Genomic DNA, 18,065 nt, shown 5'->3' on the forward strand with positions numbered 1-18,065 from the left:
CTAATAAAATTATGTTTATGGTTACTACAGAGATTGTAAGTTTAATAACCTGAACTGCTCCCGTACAATACCATAGTAGCAGTCATCCTTGTTCTGTCAATACGTTATTGGCTTGTTATAATACCTATTATTTATAATTAGCTGTATATTTTTCAATGCTGTATTATACATTCGCAGATATAAAAGCATTCTGCGCTATCAATAATAAAAAAATAAAGGTCTACAGTTACACAAAGGGTTCTATGGCCCAGCCTGCCAGTTTACAAGGGGATTTATATTTTTATAGTAAAAAAAGAACACAGATTATATAGAGCATTGTGTGCACATGAATAGTTTTGAATTGCCATCCAGTAAGCTGTCTCTGCCTCTATTAATAAGCTACTGAGGAGAGAAAGATATAGGTGGAAGACCAATTGTATTGCAAACATTAAGATGGAGATTCTGAGTGCATAAGGATTTGTGATAAAAAATAAAAGGAAAATGTAGGAGGTTTTTCATTTTTTATTTAAATTAAATAACAATGGGGGAGATGACTTTTTTTAGGAATAACATGACATGACTATCTTGTTAAAAATACAGGAACAATCATTTTGTTATTGAGAAAGATGGCAATTATTACATGTCATGTTGGCGCTTTCTCTAAAAAGCCATGTTCAGTACAAAAGTTTAAAGAAATGCCGTAGCCACTATTGATGAGTGAGTGTGCTCGTTACTCGCATTTTCCGAGCATGCTCGGGAGTTCTCCAAGTATCTCCAAGCTGTCTAGCAGCCACAAAACATGCAGCTACAGAGACACAAACATAATATTCGAGCACGCCCAAGATACTAGGAGATCACCCGAGCATGCTCGGAAAACTCGAGTAACGAGCACACTCGCTCATCACTAGTAGCCACCTTTTTGGGGACTACAGTGGTTGCAAACTGACACATTGGAATCACTTGAACACTGCAAGCCCAATAGTTAAGGAACTCATAGGTGGTATCTGCACCTTTTGGACTTTTGTAATAGATGTGGAATACGGTGGTTCTGAGTCCGCACTGCCAAAGGTTCAAAAGTTCTTAGTGGTTTGGTCCTGAAGAAGAGGTTTCAAAATCTTGAAACGCGTTGACATAAAACGCCCTCATGCCTCACCATTGTTGCGTGAGATCACACTTTTCAACCTTGGGCAGCGTGAACTGTGAACCACTGTATTCCACATCTATTGCATTGTATCTCATTGATGGTCCTGCAGAAGCCTTTAGCTGCTTCCATAGGAGTTGTGATTGTCACAACCCTCTCAGGTGCACATACGTTTAATATTCCATACTACTTGGCTACCAGATAAGACCCTATTTGCACATTTTTGTCTCTTCGGTTTCTGTTCCATTTGATTTATTGGGCTTTTGTGTCACATGCACAGGATGTGCTATTTATGTTTCAAGACTATGGGTACCTTTGACATGTAAAATTACATTTTACAATTTTACATGTTAGTGGATACTTTTATTTAATAAAATACAGTTTCGGTAGGTAATCGCCATTCATTTTTAGACCCCCAGATACGCTGTATGCTGCCCAATTAAAGTTTCAGATTTTTCCCATATACAATACAGTACAGACCAAAAGTTTGGACACACCTTCTCATTTAAAGATTTTTCTGTATTTTCATGACTATGAAAATTGTACATTCACACTGAAGGCATCAAAACTATGAATTATCACATGTGGAATTATATACTTAACAAAAAAGTGTGAAACAACTGAAATTATGCTTTATAATCTAGGTTCTTCAAAGTAGCCACCTTTTGCTTTGATGACTGCTTTTATTGTTCTCATCACATTTCACTATGTAATGAACAAAGATTTGCAACTGAAATATTTCATTCAATGATATCTATGTAGGATGTGGTATTTTAGCATTCCCTTTATTTTTTTGAGCAGTGTATATACTGGTTGAAAATATATTGCATTTTTATAAAGTGTATATATATACACTTGATTTAAGTCTTACATCTTTTATCCAACACAACAATCTTATATATATAAAAAAAACTGAGATAAAACAAGATTTTCAATGGACCCTAGGGTGATTTCTGACTGCAATTGTAATTTCCTCCAGCATTTCATCTTGCACTTATCTGTGAGCTCATTTATAGCTGAGCCCTTGGCAGAGTGTATTTAGGATTCCCACAGCCTTCTCCATGGTGTTTGCCCCCAGCAAATACTGTATAAATTACCTTATGTCTGTTATTTGTTAAGATTATATTTGAAGGAAATATTTCTAGCACGCATAAAACGAAAAGCTAACACGGACGAGTGCATGTACATGAAAGAATTACTCTTGTTTATATTAAAATAAAGAAGTTGGCAAAATAGATTCAAGACTTTAATTAATTTCCACACAGGTAGAAGGCGAGATGGGAATAATCCCAAACACTCAGGACTAGGTGGTAAGAAAGATACACTGCATTCTTCAATGTACAGATAATTTAAAAGTTTCTACATTTTCTCCAGCCTCATCCCTAGGTGTTCATACATAATCTCTAAAAGATAATTTTCATTTTCAGATGAATATATATATATATATATATAAATATATATATATGCACACTGTATATATACTGTATGTATGTATATATATATATATATATATATATATATATATATATATATATATATATATATATACTATGTTCCAAATTATTATGCAAATGACATTTTCTCGGATTTTCCTAAATGGTCGGTACATATGGGTCAGTCTAATAAAAGTCATCACCCGTTTACATGGAATTTTATTGAAGAAACCTCCCAATGATAACAGTATAATCTCCAAAATGAATAAAGACTCAAAATGCACCGTTTCAAATTATTGGGCACAGTAGAATTTCTAAACATTTGATGTTTTAAAGAACTGAAAATGCTCATTTGTGGAATTTGCAGCATTAGGAGGTCACAGTCACTGAACAAAAAAGCTATTTAACTTCAAAACATCCTAACAGGCCAAGCTACATATTAACATAGGAGCGCTTCTTTGATATCACCTTCACAATTCTTGCATTCATTGAACCTGTGAGTTTCTGCTTGTATTTCTTTGCATGAAGTCAGAATAGCCTACCAGAGCTGCTGTTTTGATGTGAACTGCCTCACACCCTCATAGATCTTTTGCTTGGTGATACTCCAAAGGTTCTCTATAGGGTTGAGGTCAGGAGAAGATGGGAGCCACACCATGAGTTTATCTACTTATTGACCATCTATCTACATTGATAAAGGCTTATAAGAAAAACAGCTTACATTTATGTAAAAGAACATAAGGCATAATACTCACATTACCATTTATGACTTTTCTATAGTTTGAAAAAGTGGGAGCACCTTCAAAACAACAACTGTTGGCATCACCGGATGTACAATTAATTTGCACTGTTTTGCCATAAATTCGTGTTAGCTGTTCTGCTTGGATTGGACTATAGGTTGAATGGCCACCTTATTGCAGATGCCCATATAATAGAACTTATTACCTCATTTTGGCCTATAGAACTAAAGAAATTTGCTGTTGTATAGATTTCACCAGCTGTTGAATTCAACATTCAAGAATATTAGCCTGTGGATAGCTTCCCACAGTTTCCAAAAATTACGGTAGTTGAAAGTATTGACAAGTTTTTAACAGCCCAATTTACTTTGTCCCAGAGATGCTCTATAGAATTAACATCTGGTTTTGTGAAGACCAGAGAAGATAAAAAGAAAACTCACTGTCATGTCACTGGTACTAGTCCATGACTACACAACCTTGTGGCATGGGACATTGGCTGAAAATGTCTTTCTGTCATCAGGATTGTCAGGAAGGGTTCATCAATTCATGTCCTTGTACCAAATTCTGACCTGAGTAGGGTTGAGAGAATAAATTGAAGTGGAATTGAATTATACTCAAATTTTCCAAAAATATGTATTTGCCAAATTGTGGACTTTTTGTAAATGTCTTCCACTGGCCGCCATTCTTTTCTGAACCATAAAGAGTCATCAAAACACTAAGTAATACAAAAAAAATCCTTATACTCACCTTTGTGCTCAGCTCGCTGAGCCTTCCACTACTCACACCCATTTGTTTGGTCCTTTGCCCATCCTCTGATCAACCACCACTAGTGCTGGAATCCCCGGCCTCTCACATCGAGCCAGGACTTCGGACTTTCTTGATGTGATGACCTTCCGCATGCTCCCTCAGAATACTCTCAGGCCTGACACCTGGATGTCCTAGCATAACGTGAAAGACCCGGGAGTCCAGTGTGAGCAGCGGGGTATCAGAAGATGTGGTGAGGGCTGGACAAGTGTCGGTGAGAAGCGCCAGAGTGGGTGAATGGTAAGGTTTGTAACCGTATTTATTGTTTACATATTACATTTATTATGTTCTGTGGGCTAGAGAAACTCCAGAGCACAATAAAGGATATTAAAATGGACAAAAACATCTCTGAGAATCAAATTTCCTGGGAAAGACGGCATGAACAGACAAATAAGAATTTTGCTCAGTGATCCAATTTCCCATAGACTGCAATGACATTTCAACTGGTTGTCTGCCATTATTGCACATCTGTGCAAAGTAATGACCAATTATGTGCTGACACACCAGTAGGAGCACTAGTTTTGCTGATTGTTTGACAGTGCAAAGCCTGTTTGAATGACTCTTTAGTTGATATTTATACCCACAAGATCCCCCCTTCCCTGGTTTTTCGTTGTTGATTACATCATAGTCTGCATATGTTCCAAACCATTGCACCAGTAAACACCACAAGTTTATCTGATCTGTGAATCAGTTGCCCCAGGTAGTGAATCACGAAGATCATACTAAAGAGATAGCAACAGTTTTTCCAATATGCATGGGGATTTACACTGGAACTAATCCATAGAAAACATGAATGCTCTTAGGGTACTTTCATACTTCCGTCTTTTTTGGTCCGTCGCAATCCGTCGTTATGGGCAAAAAACGGATCCTGCAAATGTGCTTGCAGGATGCGTTTTTTGCCCATAGACTTGAATAAGCGACGGATCGCGGCGGATAGGCACACGTCGCATCCGTCGTGCGACGGATGCGTCGTGTTTTGGTGGACGTGACTGTCATGTCAGACGCTGTTCAGACCAGGTCGTCCGACAGACAGCGGTAATTCCGCTTTTGACCACTATTTGCTCATTGGTGTCTGCTAGATTTTATCTAGCTGTTCCGGGGTTAATTTACCTAATCCTTGGATTGGAAGCTGGGCCATGCCCACTGCCTTTAAATAGTTCTCCTGATCTTTGGGCGTCGCCGATTATAGCTTCTGTCTTGTGCGTTGTTATCTCGGTCTGGTGAGGAGAGCTGGTGGTTGGAGATTCGTTGCTGGTGGTGTATTTTCCTTTGTCTTATTTACTCCTTCCTATATTTGTATTTATTTTGCCCTGCACATTTATAGTGTATTCCTGAGTGACTGCGGCGTGGTGTATATTTTCCTTTATCCTTGTCTGTGCTAACTGTGGGTATTGGGGAATTACATCTTCACTGGGTGGAGGGCGGAGGTTTCAGCCTAGGGCTGAGCTCAGGAGACAGGGTGAGGTTCGAGGCCTGGACATGCACACCTTCAGCGTAAACTCCAGGTAGACGGTCAGTCAGGATTTCCCTAGTCTGAGGGAAACTGCAGGGGCCCGGGTTTTTAGCTCTCGCTCACCTAGTCTCTCCCTGACATTATAATCGGCCCAACAACACAAAAAAAAGAAAGAAAAAAAAAAGGGGTTTCTTTTTTTTGTGTTTTGTCATGGATCCCATGACTTTCATAACCCGCCAGTTGGAGGCGCTGTCCCTACAGGTCACGGAGTTAAGGGGGGCAGTACAGCAACAAGGACTAGCAGTGTCTAATGTGCAAGCTGGAGCGACAGGAAGAGTTGCTGAGCCTAAATTTCCTTTGCCTGAAAAATTTGCTGGGGAACGCAGTAAATTTGTTTCTTTTCGTGAAGCTTGCAAACTATATTTCCGTATGCGCCCGATATCTTCAGGTAATGAGGATCAGCGCGTGGGTCTGGTGTTGTCATTGTTGAGTGGGGATCCCCAAGCATGGGCGTTTTCTTTGCCATCTGATTCTGCTGCATTTGACTCTGTGGAGAGTTTTTTTTTCCTGTCTTGGGAAAATCTACGATGAACCTGACAAAATGGCTCTAGCAGAATCTAAGATAAGCTCTATTCGCCAGGGGGAGCAAGTTGCAGAGGATTACTGTTCTGAATTTCGTCGCTGGGCGATCGATACACAATGGAATGATCCAGCATTGCGGAGTCAGTTTATACATGGGATTTCTGGAAGGGTTAAAAAAGCCCTTCTGATGTACGAGACTCCTGCTTCTCTAGATTCCGCCATGAGTCTGGTTGTCCGCATTGATCGCCGTTTGCGTCAGAGGGAGCATGTGACACCGCCTATGGGAGAGGGTTTAGGTTCACGTGAGGTTGCTGCAGGTGAGCCCACGGAGCCTATGCAAATCGCAGGGGTGTCACATGTGAAGCGTCCAGTCCCTGAGCTCAGGAAGCAGGGAGCCCGTTTTTACTGTGGTAAAACAGGTCATTTAATTAACATCTGTCCTCTGCTGCCTAAGAAAAACGCAACAGCGGAAAACTTCTAAGCTCAGAGGGTGTGGAGGAGACCACTGAGCTTATGTATATCCTCCATGGTGGTTTCTCAGTGCATGCTCCCTGCTAAGGTTTTTGTGATGAGGAACATATTTGTGTTGTGATTCGGGGCAGGCCTGTGGGCTGGTCTTTCCTTGGTTTCTCTGGCTTAGAGCAGGAAGATAAGACTGCAGGCCCATCCTGGAGCATGGGCATATCATTAACTGATAACTTCTAACACTGATTACACAAGAACTAGAAGATGGATTTCTTCACCCAAGTTATCATTTTAATCAGTTTAACACTGACAATGCCTGTAGTTTACTTAGAAAAATCCTGCTGACAAGAAACATCACAATCCTAAGTTCAATGCACTCGGATACACCAAGAGGAACTTATCCTTGCAATGTGAAGAGCTGCAAAACCTGCACGCATGTAGAGACCAAAAACAGAATACAGATTCCCAACACACAGCAGGACTATAAGATCGCTACTTCCAACAGGTGGCGCTATAGAGTTAAGTCCTCCTTTTCTCAGAAGAGGCAACTTGCATAATTAAGATTCCCTGGACATTTACATGTTCCTCTTCCAATGTGTTGTACTTAATTCTGTGGACTGTATGTCCTATTGAGGGTCTCTATGTCTGCGAAACAGGACAGAAACTGAGAGCAAGGATGAGGTCTCCTCACCACACGATTACAGATAAAAAAAAAAAAAATACCGGTCGCCAAACATTTCTGTGATCCAGGACACAACATAAACAATACGAAAGTTGTCATGTTAAAAGGCAACTTTAAAACACAAAAATATTGAAGGGTTTGGGAATACAAAGTGATTACATTCTTTGATTTCCTCCACACAGGACTAAATCTGTCAGGACGATTTATGACTCACTACAGAATCTGAGAAATCTGTTCCAAAGACAGTGAGGGCACCAGGCCTCTGACATTACTTGGCTATTCAGACAATACAACTTTCACACCACCACCACTAGTCTATTCCAATTAAGGATTCATTCTCTGAGCTCAGTTTGTGTCCATTTATTATGCTATGCCTCTGTTTTTTTGTTTTTTTTGCGTGCATATATCTGTGTTTCTTCAGAAACTTTGTTATACCATGCCTGAGGAAGAGACCTAAGAAGTCTTGAAAGCTTGCTTTGTAACATCATTTTATTTTTGTCAGCCATTAAAAGTTATCATAACTACAAGATTATCTTGATTTTCCCACTGAGAGCATTCGTTTTTCAACTTGCTAACATGGTACCAAACCCTTTTTTCTTTTAGCTTTATGAAAAATATGTTGACTTGACGTTATGTGCCGCATCAAGCATCATGTGTCTAATTTTCATGCAGGGAGGCTGCAATTGCAGAACAGGTGTTACTACTAAAGTTGATGTTTAGTGTAATATGTGATTTAAATGTATAAAGTGGCCACTTTTGACCTGCTGACAGGTCTTCTTTAAGCCCATTACGTTGACCCATCATATGGGAGAAAAAAAGAAGCATGCCAAGCAAGGGATTACCTACAAAATACACCATTTATTGATAAATATCTAGACAAAGAATATCATCCGTGATGAAATCACAAAGCCTGTGGCGATATGTGTGGGGTTTTCCATCCTGTATAATTTTGCCTGTATGCACAGACCTTTTGTCATCTATTTCATGTTTTAATCTTAGCTTTACAAGCTTGGGGATGTGCGATTTCCATCACTGAGCTGGTAGTATATTACTTTGCACTACTGTCAATTGTTGTAGATGCTATTATATGCAGGAAACATTGTTATCCCATGTATATCAGGAGTTTAACTGTTGCTCTATCTGTACTATCAGTTGTGTGAAAATGTGTTTGCCCTTTCCCGATTTGCTATTCTTTTGCATGTTTGTCATACTGTTTGAGATCACCAAACATATTTAAATATTAGACAAAGATAACACAAGTAAACACAAAAAAATAAATGCAGATATCTATTATTAAGGGGAAAAAAAAACAAACCTACAAGGCCCTGTGTGAAAATGTGACTGCCCACTAAACCTAATAACTGGTGGGCCACCCATAGCAGCAACAACTGCAATCAAGCTATTGCAATAACTGGCAATGAGTCATTTACAACGCTCTGGGGAAATTTTGGCCCATTCATCTTTGCAGAATTGTTGTAAATCAGCCACATTGTAAATCAGCCACATTGGAGGGCTTCCAAGCATGCACTGACTTTTCAATGTTAAACCACAGCATCTCAATCATATTAAGGTCAAGACTTTGACTAGGCCACTGCAAAGTCTTAATTTCATTTTTCTTAAGCCATTTGTGGACATGCACATGCTGGACATGCTGGTGTGTTTTGGATCACTGTCCTGCTGCATAACCCAAGTGTGCTTCAGTAGAATTCATGGTTCCATTTACCACAGAAAGTCTTTCAAGTCCTTAAGCAGCAAAGCAGAAAAACAGCCCCAGACTATCACACAAACACCACCATATTTTACTGTTAGTATGATGTTCCTTTTCTGAAATGCTGTGTTACGTCTACACCAGATGTGGTTTTCGTCTTGGAACTCTGCCATGCAAGCTGTTTTTGTCCAGTCTCTTTCTTATGTTGGAGTCATGAACACTGACCTTAACTGAGGCCTGCAGTTCTTTGGATACTGTTGTGGGGTCTTTTGGGACCTCTTGGATGAGTTGTCGCTGCATTCATGGGGTAATTTTGGTCTGTCGGAAACTCCTAGGAAGGTTCACCACTGTTCCATGTTTTTGCCATTTGTGGATAATGGCTCTCACTGTGGTTCATTGGAGTCCCAAAGCTTTACAAATGGTTTTATAACCTTTTCCAGACTGATGGATCTCAATTACTTTTGCATTTGTCTAGCTTTTGAGAAGCTTCTGGTCTACTTCACTTTGTCAGGCAGGTCCTTTTTAATTGATTTCTTAATTGAGAAAAGACGTGGCAGTAATCATGCCTGGGTATAGCTAGGGAATTTGAACTCAGCTTCCCAAAGATGTGATAAACTTATTATTCAGACAGGGCCCTGTAGGTTTGTATTTCTTTTTCCCTTAATAATTAAGACCGTCATTCAAAAACTGCATTTTGTGTGTACTTGTGTTATTTGTGCCTAATATTTACATTTGTTTGGTGATCTGAAACATTTAAGTGTGACAAACATTCAAAAGAATAAGAAATCAGGAAGGGGGCAAACACTTTTTCACACAACTGTAGCTTCATTAGACTTAACCATTGTACTTGTGCTCAGTACAGATATGTTGAGTCTTTGTCACATATATGTCCATTGTCGTTTTAACACTGTTTGTAATTTTTTGTCCCATTGGACATACAGTGGGGAAAAAAGTATTTAGTCAGCCACCAATTGGGCAAGTTCTCCCACTTAAAAAGATGAGAGAGTTCTGTAATTGACATCATAGGTAGTCCACAACTATGAGAGTCAAAATGAGAAAACAAATCCAGACAATCACCTTGTCTGCTTTGGCAAGATTTATTTTGTAAATGATGGTGGAAAATAAGTATTTGGTTATCAACAAGGCATTTCCACCCAACCTATGTAAAAAATACCCACCTAAGCCAGCAATAATGTTGGGCATAAATCTTAAATCCTCCTAAAATATTAAGTAAATTATACATATGCTGATTTGCCACATATTGCTCTTTATCAGTGCTCAGATAAGGTGTCCTAATCGAGTATGGTCAGAAAAAAATGTTCGAGTCACCACGGAGACATGTCTCGCAGTTGGTCGACAGCCACAACACATGCAGGGATTGCCTATCAGGCAGGCGATCCCTGCATGTGTTGTGGCTGTCGAACTGCCGCAAGACATGCAGATCTGGCTACTTGAGCATTTTTTCGAGTACACCGAAAATACTCGATTAGGAAGCAAGTTGCTCGGATAACACCTTATCTGAGTACCCTCGCTCATACTCAGTTGGTTTACTTTTTAATCAGCTTTGCTATATTAGCTATGATATTATTTCAAGTATCCATACCAGTACACCTTTGGGAAATTGTTTTGTTTCTTTCTGTTTCTGTGTCCAGTGTATCTGATTTTGGCAGACATTAGAGGTTAAACATCCTGGATATAACATGGCTTGCATATATAGACCTTTGGCTGTTTTAATTGTTTTTAATTTTGTATGTGGTCTGTTCTTTGTCTAGATATTGATCAATAAATAGTGTAGGTGATTCCATGTTTGGCACACTTCTTTTTCCCCACATTCCTAATCTTGTCTGGCATGCTTTTTAGGCAGATCCCTATTCATGTGGCGGTGCTCTATGTGCATTCTTATTTCTTGTGTTGAACGGACAGAACACATTATCCAAACACATTACCGAGAGAGAGTGCTGTGTCACCCGATTAGCTCTATACTACATTACTTGAAAGACATCTGTAAGAAATTTGGAAACATTTTCTTCTTAGATGTCGCTTAGATAAATTTGGAAACATTTTCTTCTTAGATGTCGCTTAGATGTCCTGCTTTATTTCCCATAACAATACTTCCTTCCTTTTAAATATAATTTTTTTAAATGCTTTCTCATTAGAGAGTTTTATAAGGTTTTATTTGCTAGAAAATACCAAGGAGGCCATACTAGAATACATTCTGTATTCTGCCTATACATCTCTTTTTTACATTCCAAACTTTGACTCATCATACTGAACAGCAGTGTGCCAAGAGCTCAAGAGATTCAAGAACCGAGAGGTCCTTGTGCCGGCATGACTGAAGGCAAGACTTTAATGTCTACATGAAAGATGAGAAAACTATAAAATAAGTTTTCCCATATGGGTGGTAAAGAAAGTGAGGCAGAACGATGTAATATTAATGCAGCGGAATTTCTCTACAAAAACTGAACTATGCAGCCTTGCCTTATCTAATACTTGTAAAGTTCATCAACACATGCCAAGGTTACATACTGTCAATATATTGCAATTTTCTCCAGAAATGCGGTCAGGGTCAAAAAGCCAATGGAATGTGTTTTTAGCCTATAGCACATCCTTTTCCATAGAGAAATCACAAACAGTACTAGGAATAAGCATGTAGGCAGAAGGACAGAGAGTAAAGTAGATAAAGCATACAAAGTTACAAAGCACCTAAGTGAATAAAAAAAATATCCATTGTCTTGTGGCTTCTTCTCACTTTCTTGCATCTGACTATAAGACAACTGGCTGCACTAAGACCCCTTTCCCGTTGATTTCTACAACAGGAAAAAAAAATAAGTCAAACCCACCCATGGAATAAGCCCAGTGCCCGGATATGTTCTCTACAAGACATCTTTCTCTTATTTGTTTCAGAAACATGAAGGAATCCTGCAAACTGAAAAAAGTTGTGCACATGTTTGACTCCAGTTTACTTTATTTAAAGGGAACCTGTCACATCATTTGTAGCATCTCAAGTGTCCCCAGTGTGTTATTAGTTATTTTTTCATTAAAATCACTGCTGTAATCCTTAGCAAAAAGCACTTTATATAGTTATATCTTACCTGCTCTTTAAGTCATGGCGGTGTGCTTCATTGCGTTCAGTCAGGGTTGTCGCCGCCCACACAATTTGAATTATGTTCCTGGGTTTGTGCTGATGGTACTCGAAATCCGGCACTTGCGCAGTGGGAATTTGGTTGCCGTGTTTGGGCAATGCGCATTTGAGGAGCCGCACTTGCACATTGTTGATCATGGAGCTGCGCATGCGCCGTGATGAGCGGCTCACCGAGTGTGCCGGGAACGTAATTTAAATTGTGTAAGCGGCGAAAACCCTGACTGATCGTAATGAAGCACACCCCTATGACTAAATGAGCAGGTAAGATATAACTATATAAAGTGCTTTTTGCTAAGGATTACACTGGCAATTTTAATGAAAAAAAAAAACAGCGCTAGTGAAGCACATTGCATCATTAACAACGCACTGGGGACACGTTAGATGCTACAAATGACGTGACAGGTTCCCTTTAACTTCTAGTTTAGAAGTATTACATGATATTAATGAAGCGATCAATTGATAGCATGATGATCACATTCCCTATAATGCCTATAAAACTTTAAGAAAAATATGTAAAATAAAATATTGAATCATATAAAAAATACAAAAGGAAAAAAATATATATATATATATAGAACTTCAAAAAAAGAGGCAGCACTCCATTGTTTCAATATAAAACTGTGCAGGGTTTAATGTACCCACATGTTCAGGCAAAGTTTCAGCTCCAAATGAGCCTTTCTCATGCCTTTTTGGAGCTGAAACGTTGCCTGAACATGTGGGTACATTAAACCCTGCACAGTTTTATATTGAAACAATGGAGTGCTGCCTCTTTTTTTGAAATTCTATGAAGCTTGGATGATCGGTGGACTGGCTGTCTGGGGGCTTTGCACCCGAAGATAAGTATCCTTGTGCTATTCCCCTTTTTTTGCTATCTGCTATCTATCTTTTCCTAAAAAAAGATACATAATTGGTATTCCCTTAACTGTAGCCACCCACACAGGAAAGTAACATACATTAACAGTGTGTTAGCCCTGTACAATTAAGGGTTCTTAATGATTACAGGGTACATGATTAAGGGTGCTGTGCCACCGGAAACGCGTTGATCTTGGATTTTATTCTATTGCACGCTGATGTTTCATCCTTACACTATACTATTGGAAGTGAATAAAGTTATGGATTTTTCACTGCATCGTTGAGCTGGATCTCCTTTCTTCTACAATTAAGGGTTACAGAATGTGCCATCACAAAAATAAATAAATATGTTTATATTGTGCAAAAGTTGGGAAACATAAAAAACTATATACATTTATATGACAATGACCGCAGAAGAGAATAAACATGATTTTTTTTATACTGCAGTGAACGTTGTTTACAGAAAAAAAAAGTGGGATTGTTTTTTTTTGTTTTTTTCCCTTAAAAAGAAAATTAACCATATGCAGTCACAGGATTGTGTCATCGCATCCTAATTGATAGGCAACCTTCCATTAGGACATGAAAAGCCAATAACTCTACACCATGGGGTTATTCCCCACTGCTAACAGACATACAGCAGAAGGAAATGAGTGATATCAGTATTTATAGCGGCTTAAGCTTAATTTACTCCTTACATGCCACGGTCAATTACGACCGCTGCATGTAAGGAGTTTGACGACTGCCTCTCTGGTTTACCACAGAGCAATAGTGGAGAGATGATAGTTGTTATGGCAAAAAGGCCTAACAATGGCCTGTGGGTCAGAGATAGATCAAAGCCTAATATATTGTGAAAAAATAATTTTCTATATTTGCAATGTTTATTAAAAAACAGGGCTTACCTTGTAATTTTCACACTGGCGAGTTAAGACTCAAAGTTCCTGTCCTTTCAGGAATACTTTAAGCAGGCTCCATATTATCACAGATAAATAATAAATCAGAAACGAAACCAATTGTATGTATAAACTACTTGTCATGCACCAATAAACAATAAATCCTCCCAAAGAAATAGTGCGAAGATTAACAATATTAACATTTTTATTTTATTGAAAATAATACACAAAATTATAAAATTAATATATTGTATCTATATTATTGTATCTATATAGCTGATAATAGGAGCACATATAATAATATTGTAGGAGACCCAAATATAATATATGTATATATATATCTTTCCTTTATAAATATATAACACACCACTGTCAAAAAGTGCATAAGTATGATAAAAATTGTTATAGATATATTAAGTGCATCACAACTGCATAAAACTGCTATCAAGAAAGTGCAACATACGCCCCCCGGAAGAAGGCAAGCGCCGGAACGCACGTAGGGACCAGGAGCACACATAGGTATGAGGAGCCCTTAATCTATTGGCAATATTTACCTGCTACTTTGAAACGGTTTTATTTTACTGGCACTCCAGCACTTTTTGATTGATTACTGCATATTATTGTTGCACATAGCAGTTTTTTGGTGACAATTTGACTTTAGCACTTTTCATTGCATTGTTGCACTTTCTTGATAGCAGTTTTATGCAGTTGTGATGCACTTAATGTATCTATAATAATTTTCATCGCACTTATGCACTTTTTGACAGTGGTGTGTCATATATTTATAAAGGAAACATATATATGATATATATCCGGGTACATATGAAAGAATGAATGGGGCCATGTATTGTGAGATTTTGAGTGCAAACCTCCTTCCATCAGCAAGGGCATTGAAGATGAAACATGGCTGGGTCTTTCAACATGACAATGATCCAAAGCACACCGCCAGGGCAACGAAGGAGTGGCTTCGTAAGAAGCATTTCAAGGTCCTGGAGTGGCCTAGCCAGTCTCCAGATCTCAACCCTATAGAAAACCTTTGGAGGGAGTTGAAAGTCCGTGTTGCCAAGCGAAAAGCCAAAAACATCACTGCTCTAGAGGAGATCCGCATGGAGGAATGGGCCAACATACCAACAACAGTGTGTGGCAACCTTGTGAAGACTTACAGAAAACGTTTGACCTCTGTCATTGCCAACAAAGGATATATTACAGAGTATTGAGATGAAATTTTGTTTCTGACCAAATACTTATCTTCCACCATAATATGCAAATAAAATGATAAAAAAACAGACAATGTGATTTTCTGGATTTTTTTTTCTCAGTTTGTCTCCCATAGTTGAGGTCTACCTATGATGTAAATTACAGACGCCTCTCATCTTTTTAAGTGGTGGAACTTGCACTATTGCTGACTGACTAAATACTTTTTTGCCCCACTGTATATAGATATTTGCAAAAAGGAAAAGCAGGCAGCACTCCAAGAGTTTAAGTGAAAAAAGGGGACTTTATTAGTCCATCTGGTATGGCAATGTTTTGGCTGTGAACAACCTTTCACAAGCTGTTCACAGCCGAAAAGTTGCCACAATAAACGGACTAATAAAGTCCACTTATTTTTTCACTTAAACTATTGGAGTGCTGCCTGCTTTTCTTTTTTGCAAATATCTACATGACAACGGGATAGTTGTTTGGGAGGCTTTGCACCCTATTTTTGCATATTTGATGCTGTTCCAACATTTTTTCATTAGATAGACAGATAGATAGATGGATATGTCATGCAGTATTTAAAGTGTAAAAAAAATTGGCAAAAAACTAAAAAAAAAGAAAGATACATTTAACACAAAACTTTGGCTTAACCCCTTAATGAAGGTCAACACGCCTTTTAACGGTGGCAGTTAAGGGTACTTATTCTTCAGCGCTGCTTTTTAACAGAACTGAGAAATACGGGTATAGCGCCCTCCAGCGTCAGAAAATCTATGGGGTTTTAGCTACCTGGGTAGCTGAGACCCTGGAGAACACGATCAGGCCCCAAATAACGGCAATCACAAAAAAAACTGGAGTAGCGAGCACTTGCACTCAACACTAATTACGACATATTCAATATGACTAATGAATATGAATAATTATATCAAATTCTGTGTCGTACCTGCAAGGTCAAAATGATCACTATACCCTAGATAAAATCCTTGAGGGGTGTGGTTTCAAAAATGGCATCACTTGTGGGGGGTTTCCACTGTTTAGGCACATCAGGGGCTCTCCAAAGACAACATGGCGTTCGCACTCGATTCCAGCCAATTTTACGCTTAAAGCGACAATTGGCGCTCCTTCCTATATGAGCACTGCCGTGCACCCAAACAGTGGATTTCCCCCACATATGGGTATCGTTGTACTCAGGAGAAATTGCACAACAAATTTTGTGGTACATTTTCTCTTTTTACCTTTGTGAAAATAAAAAAGTTTGGGTCTAAATAATTTTTTTGTGAAAAAAGTTATATGTTTAGGGTTAATATACTTCTTGAACGTTGTTTTGAACACCTTGAGAGGTGCAGTTTTTAGAATGGTGTCATTTTTGGATATTTTCTGTCATATAGGTCCCTCAAAGTCACTTCATATGTGATGTGGTCCTTTAAAAAAAAATGGTTTTGTAAATGTTGGAAAAATTAGAAATTGCTGGTCAACAAAGGGCACAGAAATTAAAAATGTAAAAATAGCAAAATATTCTAAGTTTTTTCTAACTTTCCATTTTTTTTTAAATAAACACAAGTCATATCAAAGAAATTTTACCACTATCATGAAGTATAATATGTCACAAAAAAACAATCAGAGTCAGTGGGATACGTTCAAGCGTTCCAGAGTTATAACTTCATAAAGTGAAACTGATCAGAATTGTAAAAAAAACAGGCAGCGCTTTGGACAGAGCGGACATGTGCTGCGTCCAAAGCGCTGCCCGTTCCTGACCGTGTGAACATACCCTAAGGACCAGGCCTAACTTGGTCTTAGAGAGAAGATATCATCGCAAAATAACCTATTGTTTGACCCTTTAGTGACTGAGCCAATTTGCTCTGTCAGTGACTGAGCTCTGTCCAAAGCGCTGCCGGCTTTTGAATGCAGGTGATTCCGCATAAGTTCATTGAACCATGTGGAATCACCGCGCCCAATACATTGGACGGGAAATGTATCTTGTGGAGACAGAGTATCTCTGCAAGATAAATTGACATGCTACGGTCTCAAAAGCCGCGCCACATGTCCGACTCCACAGGGAAGCCAGAGGCGTCCCTGCACGCATAGTGGAGATGGGATTTCTTCAAATCCCATCCACTATGCTGTAATATCTAGCCGCTGCGGGTTGGACACTGCAGATGTAAGCAGCGTCCAACCCACAGCATTTACTGACCGTGGGGACATACCCTTAAAGTTTTTCTATACTTGATATGTGCCCCCAAAACGATGATATTTTAAAAAACAATTTCTCAAGCAAAACATCGAGCCCTAATATGGCCAGATGGACAGGCAAATTTAAAATTCATTACATTTGGAACACAGCGATGAAATTAATAACTAAACTTTCAAGGCAAAAAATAAGAGGTTCATATTTTAAAGCATTGATTGTACAGCATTTAAGTAATATCCTAGTGTATTCATTCAGATGAGTAGATTATATGTCCGTATTAAAATGGGAGAGCGCAGTCAGCATACTCACCGATGGTATTCAATATAGCTGATGACATGGCAGTTTTTACGCACGGACCGAGTGTCCTTGGGAAAAAATAACAGCATGCAGCAGTCTCGACTGGATTTTGAATTAGACTCGCCTATTCAAGTCTAATGCCTCTTTCACACGTTCGTCTTTCAGCTCCCGTTATAATCCATCATTTTTTGAGAATGCATGATCCTGCATTTTCCCATAGACTTATATTAGCGACGGATTGTGACAGATGGCCATCCGTTTCATCCGTCGTGCACTGGATCCGTCAGAAAATAGCGGTTCGTTGTGCGGAGAAAACGTTCAGAGGAATGTTTTTCCTACACGTCGGAAAATCGATCAGCGACAGGTCCGTCGTCGGCTATAATGGAAGCCTATGGGCGCAGGATCCGTCGCTGTCCGTCACACACAGGAATCCAGCGACGTATCACATTTTCCCCCTGTGAGGATGCCCGGAAGGATTTTCAGATCCGGGAAAAAATCTCTCTCTCTCTCTTTCGGATTTC

General features: G+C 38.9%; 1 protein-coding gene across 3 annotated transcripts in view; it reads right to left on the reverse strand.

Moving 5' to 3' along the window:
- DHRSX (dehydrogenase/reductase X-linked) overlaps window positions 1-18,065 on the reverse strand; it is a 531,490-nt gene that overhangs the window by 104,068 nt on the left and 409,357 nt on the right. The window lies entirely within an intron of this gene.

The sequence above is a fragment of the Ranitomeya variabilis genome, chromosome 3 (genome assembly GCF_051348905.1).
Source record: "Ranitomeya variabilis isolate aRanVar5 chromosome 3, aRanVar5.hap1, whole genome shotgun sequence".
Lineage (NCBI taxonomy): Eukaryota > Metazoa > Chordata > Amphibia > Anura > Dendrobatidae > Ranitomeya > Ranitomeya variabilis.